An 11,231-nucleotide genomic window follows, 5' to 3' on the forward strand; every position below is an offset into this window, starting at 1 on the left:
TAATATCTTTCCATATACAAAATATTTGAGAGTTTAAGAGAACAAAAATTCTTTAAAAATTTATGCTGCAAAAATAACAATATATTGTAATTATCTTTAAAAAAAAACAGAGAAATGAAAGTCTTATCCGTTGCTTGTACGCATTTAGTTTTGAAATTTTGGTGGAAGTTTAGTGAAAGCTTAGCTACCACAGTTTGGATTGTAGTTAAAGTGTGACACGTACTGGTGGAAATATTGAGTCATTGAATGCAAAATATTCTCATTTCTCACCTGGTATCGATATAAATCTTGAAATTGGGAATATTAAATGCCAAATAATTTCACATGGGATCAATATAAATCTTGTAATGGTTCTTTTTTAACACCTTTTTAAAAAGGCTCTCTTCGAAATCATCATCAATGTTTAATAAAATATATGGATTTTTTTCACAACTTGTTTTCTGTTTTTAGTGGAAAGGGCCTATTGTAACGCCCCAGCCCGATACCCAAAAAAAAAACAGGAAAATAGGATTAGATTTTTTTGGAGAGACACACGTCTGACCCCAGCAACCCCACTCCCTTCAGCCACTTAAATCTAACATATATCTTTAATTTTCTCTTGGCCGGTCAACTTAGTGGTCCTCTCCTCTCTATTTTTATTTCTCATTTTCTCACAAACACACCAAACACTCCTCTCTCTCTCACTCCCTCACACTTCCCCACCAGTACCTCACTTCCTACCATCTCCACCATCACCGGAAAAGTCGAAACCTCTAAACATCTTTATCCATTTTATTTTAAATAAATATTTCTAATATTTTTGGTGAGTTTATATGCTTTTGATAGAAACTTTCTTTATTTAAATTTTGATAATGATAACCATGTGATTATGAGTTTTGGAAATGATATTCGTGTGTTTATGAGTATGGGTTTTGTCTTAATGGATTTTGTGAGGCCCGAAATCTAAGGTCCTAGCCCACTTTGTATTAAGGGCCCAGGCCCGAAATCTGAGGTCCCAGTCCACTTTGTATTAAGGGCCCAAAGTCCAGGCCGAGGAGCCCTACTGCCGAGGACGTATGATGAAAGCCCCTTAAAGTCCCAAGGATGTGGCCGAGGACGATCTCATGCTCAACACCTCAAAACGCCTGAAAAAAAGGACAAACTCAGTACAAGAGCAGTACAAGGGAGAAAGCTGCCAACACCGTAATGTGGAGCCCTGCACCTGACAAGCCCATACTCCAGACCATGCTATTTAACTTTTCCCAACCACCTCCAACCACTCTGACGTATGGATTGATAGGACGAGTCATTACCCCAAAAAGGAAAAACTGACACGTAGATGAAGAACGGGAAGTAAACACTAGTATAAAAGGGAAAGAGAGCTAAGAGAGAAGGGGGGGATAGAAGGATCCTACAAAAAAGAAGAATGGTGAGAACGCGATGCTCCTCGGACTTAGTCCGAGGAGTCAAACCCTTCAAGCTACATCGATGTAAGGCTTAGCTATTCAGGCCAAACCTACCTTTGTATGAGCCCTCATAAAATCAAGACCAAACCGTTGTCCGACGACCAAGGGCAGGCCTTTCAAACCCACTCTCTACAAATCATATTGTTCGGGCCCATTACATACAAACCCAATGTTATCCTTGGGTCGTTAAAAATCGTGTCCCTACAATTGGCGCCGTCTGTGGGAAGGCTTGCGCCTTGGCACAGGTGGTGGCGGAGTCAAGCCTCTGTCAAATAAGGATCTGCGAAAGCTCCTCCGTTTCCGGCAACACGCTGTTGTTGTCCTGACATAAATTTCCGCTAGGGGCTACGCCTCGCAGTGTCAATGGCAAGGGCAGCTCTAGGGCCTTCCAATGTCAAGCTAAAGCCCCCCCCCCCCCACCTTGGTCGAGGGGGCTAGTCTTCGAAAATAAAAATAAAAACTAAATACAAGTTTTGGACAGAACCAAGGCCTTGTATAGTCCTCGGACTCAAGCCTATGGGAAAACCAACTACTTAAAAGAAAAAATACAAGTTTTGGACAGAATCAAGGCCTTGTATGGTCCTCGGACTCAAGCATATGGGGAAACCAACTACTTAACAGAAAAAATACAAGTTTTGGACAGAACCAAGGCCTTGTATGGTCCTCGGACTCAAGCCTATGGGGAAACCAACTACTTAAAATAAAAAATACAAGTTTTGGACAGAACCAAGACCTTGTATGGTCCTCGGACTCAAGCCTATGGGGAAACCAACTACTTAAAAGAAAAAATACAAGTTTTGAACAGAACCAAGGCCTTGTATGATCCTCGGACTCAAGCCTATGGAGAAACCAATTACTTAACAGAAAAATACAAGTTTTGAACAGAACCAAGGCCTTGTATGGTCCTCAGACTCAAGCCTATAGGGAAACCAACTACTTAAAAGAAAAAATACAAGTTTTGGACAGAACCAAGCCCTTGTATGGTCCTCGGACTCAAGCCTATGGGGAAACCAACTACTTAAAAGAAAAAAATACAAGTTTTGGACAGAACCAAGGCCTTGTATGGTCCTCGGACTCAAACCTATGGGGAAACCCTTGTAATGGTCCTCGGACTCAAGCCTATGGGGAAACCAACTACTTAAAAAAAAAATACAAGTTTTGGACAGAACCAAGGCCTTGTATGGTCCTCGGACTCAAGCCTATGGGGAAACCAACTACTTAACAGAAAAAATACAAGTTTTGGACAGAACCAAGGCCTTGTATGGTCCTCGGACTCAAGCCTATGGGGAAACCAACTACTTAACAGAAAAAATACAAGTTTTGGACAGAACCAAGGCCTTGTATGGTCCTTGAACTCAAGCCTATGAGGAAACTAACTACTTAAAAGAAAAAATACAAGTTTTGGACAGAACCAAGGCCTTGTATGGTTCTCGGACTCAAGTCTATGAGGAAACCAACTACTTAAAAGAAAAAATACAAGTTTTGGACAGAACCAAGGCCTTGTATGGTCCTTGGACTCAAGCCTATGGGGAAACCAACTATTTAAATAAAAAATAAATAATGCAAATTTTGGGCACAACCCGGTACAATCAAACCTCGGTTCTTGGAGCAAAGGCCAGGTATTATCGAAAACACGGCCAAAGTTCCACACTACTCGCAACCCTCTCGGATGGATTATTTTGGGTTCCTCATTCTCGGGCACCTGCCTCACGCGCGTTGCGGTACACTCAACCGTTATCTCGATTAGTCTCATAAGTTTAATTTGCTATCGATTGGTGTTATTACATTTGATAGTTTCAATAGGTTCAAATTGGTAGTTTTTTGTCACAAGGTTTCCTGTCCTAACTATCATTAAAGGAAAATATACATGTAGCATACTCATTCACAAAGTAATTGCCGCAGAAAAGAAAAATATTTAGAGGGAAACAAATTCATCTTTTATTAGCACAAAGAAACAGTACAACGTACAATAAAAAAGCTTGAATATGCTTATACTAAAAGCTAACTACATAAGCGGAAAGAAAAGATACAAGAGAGTGAAGAAAAAGCCGAAGAAGAGGTGCAGAGAAGAGGGATGCTGCCGTTCCGAAATATTGTCTAAGGAGACCATTCCTCAATACTTTTACATGCCTACGACTCAGGCAGCAAAAGAACCCAACTTGGGGCTTGCACCATAGAAGAAAAAGTGCAAAGAGCCCAACTTCGGGCTAGCACCGTTGAAGAAAAGGTGCAGGGAACCGGAAGTTGATGAGCCTCCGTATAACCATGTCTGCGATAGAGCAGATGGCGCTGATGGGGGGAAACCTTACTTCTGACGCACCAAGAATTTGATGCGACCAGTACCTGCTTCGAATTTTGACTGAAAGAGGGAGAAATACCATTTCCCCCTTGTCAAAACGGAGGATTATCTTGAATCTGTGCCTCCCCTGTCCAGACCACATCACCTTGAGTCTCGGAAAGATTCGGTGCCTCTGAAGCGGGTGAAGATCCTTCATCTCCACCCATGCCTCAAACATATTGCTCTGAGGCTGGATGGCACTGGAAATGGAGATTGTGAGTATGGCGGAAGGATTATGATTCTGAAGGGAGCAGAATGGTTTATATGCAAGGGGAGTGACCCCCTATCCTATTTATATAGAGAGCAAACCAATGGCATTTAATCCATGCAAGTTTCCAATAAGTGCTACAGACAAGACGGTCCTGGCACAATTTCCAACACCATCTGCAACCGCAAGGTTTGAATAACCTCGTGAAGGAAACGTATTAATGGCGCGCCTTGAACACTGAAACGTTGAGGACGCCGCGTGAGAAAACCTAGAGGGATGTCTCACAAATTTGGCGCGCCCCCCATGCAAATGAAAAAACCCCAACATCAAAGAAATGTTGAGCTGGGCCAATCATGGTTTGAGCCTAACATTACCAAAACCCTCCTCCCCAACAACAAGGCCAGGCAGTAGGATTTTGAGGGGCTATTGTGGGGCCCGAAATCTGAGGTCCCAGCCCACTTTGTATTAAGGGCCCAAAGCCCAGGCCGAGGAGCCCTACTGCCGAGGACGTATGATAAAAACCCCTTAAAGGCCCAAGGATGTGGCCGAGGACGATCTCACGCTCAACACCTCACAAAACGCCTGAAGAAAAGGACAAACTCAGTATAAGAGCAGTACAAGGGAGAAAGCTGCCAACACCGTAATGTGGAGCCCTGCACCTGACAAGCCCATACTCCAGACCATGCTATTTAACTTTTCCCAACCACCCCCAACCACTCTGACGTATGGATTGATAGGACGAGTCATTACCCCAAAAAGGAAAAACTGACACGTAGATGAAGAACGGGAAGTAAACACTAGTATAAAGGGAAAGAGAGCTGAGAGAGAAAGGGGGGATAGAAGGATCCTACAAAAAAGAAGAATGGTGAGAACGCGATGCTCCTCGGACTAAGTCCGAGGAGTCAAACCCTTCAAGCTACATCGATGTAAGGCTTAGCTATTCAGGCCAAACCTACCTTTGTATGAGCCCTCATAAAATCAAGACCAGACCATTGCCCAGCGACCAAGGGCAGGCCTTTCAAACCCACTCTCTACAAATCATATTGTTCGGGTCCATTACATACGAACCCAATGTCATCTTTGGGTCGTTAAAAATCGTGTCCCTACAGATTTATTTAATGAGTGGGTTTATAGTTTTTACAATGGTGGCTATCTAAGTAGTGAAGATTTGAGGGTTTTGGCTTTTTAATGTGAAATAAATGGTAAATATAATTTTTATTGATTAATTAAAGGTAGTTAAAAATTCAAATTGTTTGTCTTGGAGAATATTACGATTTTGGTATCATGGGTCTCTTGGTGATATTGTGTAAATTTTGTGGGAGCTACTTATAAATTGTTAAGATTTTTGATGTAAGACAAACCACACTAACACTAGAACAAAAAGATAAACCCTAGGAGTCAGCACCTAAGAGTTCTTTGGAGTCAATACCAAGCAAAACTGGAGTCGGCACCAGTGAAAAGAAAACACACATTTTTAATAATTTTCAAAAGCTGTCTTACAATAATCAGAAAAAATGTTTAAATAGCTAACAATAAAAATACATAAAAAAAACTCTAATTATTAAATGCTTGAGCTTGCTTAATCTCAAGCCCAATAACTAATAGGCTCCATCCATAAGGCCACAGGTTGGGCCGTCTTATTTTTGCTCTTCCTCCTATACGTGCGTATAATTGGGGGCTTGTATCTCGTGTCCGCACCAATTTTAGTATTAGGGAGATGATTTAATTTTATAAATTGAAGTTTATGACTTGTGAATTAAATTGTTGGGTAGCTTTGGAAGTAGGATACATTATTTGTATGGTTAAATACTTAGACTTGTCTAATTAATTGCTCAGTTAGCAATCTCTAATTCATAGCTAGACATAATATCAAGCTTTATGCTTATCGTGATAGGTTTGCTTGGTATTGTTTAGGTTCTCGTTAATCTCCTTTGGAACTTGGAGAATTAGGTTTTTTGTGAGTTGCAAGGTAAATAGCTTTTTTATGATGATTTTTTGGAAAATAATCATGTTGCATAAACGTTGTTCTTGGGTTAAACACATTTTGGAAAATTATTTATGAGATTCTGTTTTCTTAAGTGTTGTGTTGTGTTGTGACACTATTACATATGATTATATATAAAAAGCACATCATATTTAATATTGCATATGGGGAAATGCATGAATTGTTGACATAGAAAATATGAGCATCTTTGATTTAATCCTTTAATAATGAATTCATGGCTTTTATGGTAAATTAGAAAATTTAAAGATACTTATCTTGTCTTGTTACTTGGGAAATTGATACAAAATATTTTGAGTAGAAATGGTTTTGAGGACTTTGAGAATGTTGTAGATATTTGGTTATTGAAATATCTTATGAAACTACTTGGAAGTAAACTATGTATTTGAATACATTTAATTTGAGAGTTTTTGATGTGGATTTGCCCTTGTGCTATGATGTTGGTGATTATCTTGTTTTTGTGACAACATCTTTGTGACGTGTGATTACTCCGTCTTTGTGACGACAAGTTAGGTTAGAGCCTTTCACTTTGCATTACACACATAAATCCTTAAGTGTGTGGGTGAAGTTGCTGCCCTTAAGACCAAAAGATCACATGTAAAAGGGTATTGTGTGACCCGTCATTCCCTGCTATCCATGGGGGAAAGAGAAAAATCCTTAAATGTGTGGGTGAGGCTAGGCAGGGCCAAGAGACCACATGCAAAAGAAGTACTACATGACGCGTTTTCCCCTGCTACTTATGGGAGGATAGGTAAATCCTTGAAGGTGTGAGTGAGGCTAGACAAGGCCAATATACTACATGCCAAAAGAGGTACATATCATGCTAGTGGTTTATGGGTTTAGACTTGTCTCTATGGCGGTATAATGTCTGTGACATTTCCGTCTTTGTGGTGGCTTGTCTTGTGACTTAGGTTGGCTTTTCAGTCTTTTGGAAAAATGTTGTTGTGCTCACAATATATATATAGTTTCATGGTGACCAATTTTTTAGAAGCCTTGGGTGGCATTATTTGATCATTATTATCTTATTATTATTGAAAATGATCTTGTAGTATTCAGTTAGAAATTTCCCAAACTAAAACATGCTTTGTAAATTGTTCATCATCATGAAACTTGCATTTCCTCCACTCCCATTAACTATGCTACTTATTGGACTATGTCTTATCCCATTCTTTTATAAACTTTCTCAGAGTAGACAACGATCATTTTGAGATAAGTTTTTGTGGCTAGCAGTAGTTAGACTAACTACTAATGGAGGCTAGACTTTTGTGATGAAAATATTTAGATGATGTATGTCATAGAGTAGACTTGATTCATTTTTTTTTTTTTTTTTTTTTTTTTTTTTTTTTTTGATAGTGATTATGACTTTATTTTCACTAATGGGACAAGTAAATAATGTGTAATTATTTATTCAAACCAAGGTTGTGAAACCCGGACCGGACCGTACGGTTCAATCGGAAAAACCTCAAACCGTTCACTTTTGCGGTTCTTTTAGCCTCAAAAACAATTCTATGAAAAAAAAATAGGGACCCGTGCGAACCACGGTCGGACCTCACGGTTCTGAGAACCGTGATCAGACCGCTTCTCACGGTTCTCTACTTCCCATAGGAAAAAAAAAAATGAAAAATAAAAGGAGAAAAGGAAGAAGACAAGGACGAAGTAGGGTGGCGCCATGAAGCAATTGCTTCTTCTTCTTCTACTTCTTCTTCTTCTTTCTTTTTTTTCTTCATCTTCTCTGTCCGTCTCCCTCTCTCCTTTAACGGTTCTCGCGGGTTCAGTTTAGAGCTTTTTTTTTCTTCTTTTTTGGGTACTTACAGGCTTAGCCATTGTTGAATCTTCATTCTGCAACCTCAGACCTATAGATCTGATGTCGCGGAAGCCTAAAGAAAGCACACACGATGCCCTCTTAATGGAATAGAAACTAAACTGGTAGTTCCTGGTAGTAAACCAGGAATCCACGAGGGGTTTCCCTGAATCTACAAGGAGAATAAAACTGGAATCCACTATAAGAAAATTTGACAAAATGTCTGTGTTTATTGATAATAGTCTATATAAAACGTCTACAGACTTAAGGGGCTATTTAAGGGCTCTTTAAAACTTGACAAATAAGAAAATATAATTTTAAAATAACTCCTAATTGATACCTAACCATAACAGGAATCAAATTTGACCTAAAAAGCATTAAATGCACCTAAAAACAAGGAAATAAATCACCTAAACCTAAAATAACGTTTTTTTACATAAAAATACAAAAAATAATAAATTACAATAATTAAATAGTAAATTGTGTCCTACATCAGACCCCTCCACTTGAAACAAACTCGTCCTCGAGTTGATGGTCGAAATCTGAAATCTTCCGCTCCAAATAAACAAATACTTTGAATGCTTTAATAACTTGATCTGGTTTTGAAACTTGCATTCTTCATGAAGTAGAACATAAAATTTCTTCAAACCTACCTTCAATTTATTTGCAACATCAATCAACAATGGGTTGATAATAAAATTAAAATTTTCTACTCCAAGAAAATCAACATATTGTGTAGCCGTCTTCAATAAATCAACCGGAACCTGGAGGTTGTGGGTGATGGACTCGTCCTCACCTTTGACCTCAAGTGGATCTTTCACAATATTCTTAATAATTACTATCTCTTGATTTCTGTGATCTTCCACAATCAACTCAATCTTCTTTTCAAGTTTCAATTTATCAACTTGTTGAAAGTCTTGACCTTTTTTAACCACTTCAAAAGTTTCTCTAGAAATAGGCTGCTTCTTCCCAACCCTCAAACTCTTTCCTTTACTTGATACATGGACTTGGCATGGATAATTTTGGTTTTGACCTTTCATGTTGTGAACATATTGATTTTCATATGAATATACAGATTTATAATCAACACTTGTATAATCTAGTATATCATAATAGTCATTAGGAAACCATAAATCAATTAATACTTTTTTCATTCTTTGCCAAGAGCAGATTGGATGCTTACCTCGCCGCTTTCTATCGATTTGAATCTCCTCCCTCCATTCCTCTGCTTCATCATCCAATTTATTAGATGCAAGCCGCACTTTTTCTTCATCACAAATCTTCCAAAAATTAAAATACTCTTCCAAATCAAGAAGCCAATCGATAAAATTCAACTTACACATATCTCCATCAAAGAATGGAATTTTCTTATAGTTAGGGGTGCATCTTTGAATATATTGATAATTGTCATTGTGAGATGATTTCCTAGCAAGAAGAATAGCAATATTTTGCCTGATTTCACCCATAATTTGCTAACTCTTTTCACAAAATTGGTGATTCTCATCACGGAAATTAAGGAACTCAGCCCTAGTGAGGACTGGGTTGTTGACGTCGTCACTGCCGTCATTGTTGTGGTGGTCCCCGTCTCGCCAATTAGCCATCAGACCAAGGTAAGTCAAGGCTCTGATACCAACTGATGTCGCGGAAGCCTAGAGAAAGCACACACGATACTCTCTTGATAGAACAGAAACTAAACTGTTAGTTCCTGGTAGTAAACCTCGAATCCACAAGGGGTTTCCCTGAATCCACAAGGAAAATAAAACTGGAATCCACCAGAAGAAAATTTGACAAAATATCTGTGTTTATTGATAATAGTATACATAAAACGTTTACAGACTTAAGGGCCTATTTAAGAGCTCCTTAAAACTTGACAAATAAGAAAATATAATCTAAAATAACTCCTAATTGATACCTAACCATAACAAGAATCAAATTTGACCTAAAAAGCATTAAATACACCTAAAAATAAGGAAATAAATCACCTAAACCTAAAATAACGTTTTTTTAACATAAAAATACCAAAAATAATAAATTACAATAATTAAATAGTAAATTGTGTCCTACATCAAGATCACACCACCATTTCTTTTTATTCTTCTTCTCACTCTCACTAGCTCGATCTCTCTATCATGGTTTTCGCCGATTGTTGCTTCAGCATTTTTCTCTCTGCATTTTTTCTGATTGCTCTTTCTGCATTTTTTTCTCTCTCTCTGCATTTTGCTTTTGCCTTTGCACTCTAGAGTCTTCTAGTGACTAGTCTACTGAATCTTCTCTGCGTGATGGACATGCTTTCCTGTCACCCACTCAAAACTTGCTGTCAACCACTCTCTTTTGAAAAGGTTATTGGGTTTTGTTCTTTATTTAGTCAAATATTTTAATGGTTTGGCCAGCTACTCTTCTAGCTTATGCTTTTGTTTTTGTTTTTGTTTTTGTTTTTTTTTTTTTTTAAGTTTTCATAAATGATCCTAGTCAAATGGGCTTGGGCTTGACAAATTATTGGGTTGTCAAATGGGTGTTGTAATGATTTAAGATAATTGAGACAAACTCCTATAAAAAGAGTATAATATTAAACCTTAACAAAAATTATTTATGTTTGCTTAGAATTTAATATTTCTTATTTTCTTTATAAAATTTATGATATATATATATATATATATATAATATTTGAAAGATAAATCTCTATATTTTTTTGAACTATTATAGTCAAATTTTCTATTTATACTAATTTAATATATTTATTTATATTTAAATAATTATTAAATTAATTATGACTTCATCACGGTTCAACCTCGGTTCGACCTTAAAAACCTTGAACCTCTCCCTTTTACGGTTTAATGAACGGTCCGGGTCTGAAAACCTTGATTCAAACTCCATTCTTTAGTGGCTAAGGGTTCTTGTAATTTTTGCATAGAGCTCTAATTTACTTTGGGAATATTTTTAATGGAATTATTATGATAATTCTTGATGTTGTACTTGATATGATTTATTTGGATCGAATTATCAAAAATGAAAAATCTACAGGTATCTTTGAGATGTTTTTCTCATGTTTTGGACTCTTTCGGGTTTGGCATGACACCTATAATCATTGCAAATGTTTAAAAAAAATGTATGTATTTTAACATGTTTTCTTATTTTAGAGAAAAGGACCTGATTAAAATGTATAGGATTTTTTTTTTTAATTTTTTGGTCTGAAGGGGAAATTTTATTTATTCATAAGAACTATACATACAAAAGGAACAGTCACAAGGTACTCTCGCTGAGTACCCAGTTTCATCAAGTACCAAGCAAAACGTTGAAAATAATTTTTATGTTATTTAAGACTTATATATAATATTTATTTTGTTGTATAATAATTTTGTTTTCTCAAAATATTGTTGAACACTTTGAAACTCGATCTTCTTAATTCATACTTTATAATTTTTGTTTTCCTAAAATTG

The sequence above is a fragment of the Quercus lobata genome, chromosome 8 (genome assembly GCF_001633185.2).
Source record: "Quercus lobata isolate SW786 chromosome 8, ValleyOak3.0 Primary Assembly, whole genome shotgun sequence".
Lineage (NCBI taxonomy): Eukaryota > Viridiplantae > Streptophyta > Magnoliopsida > Fagales > Fagaceae > Quercus > Quercus lobata.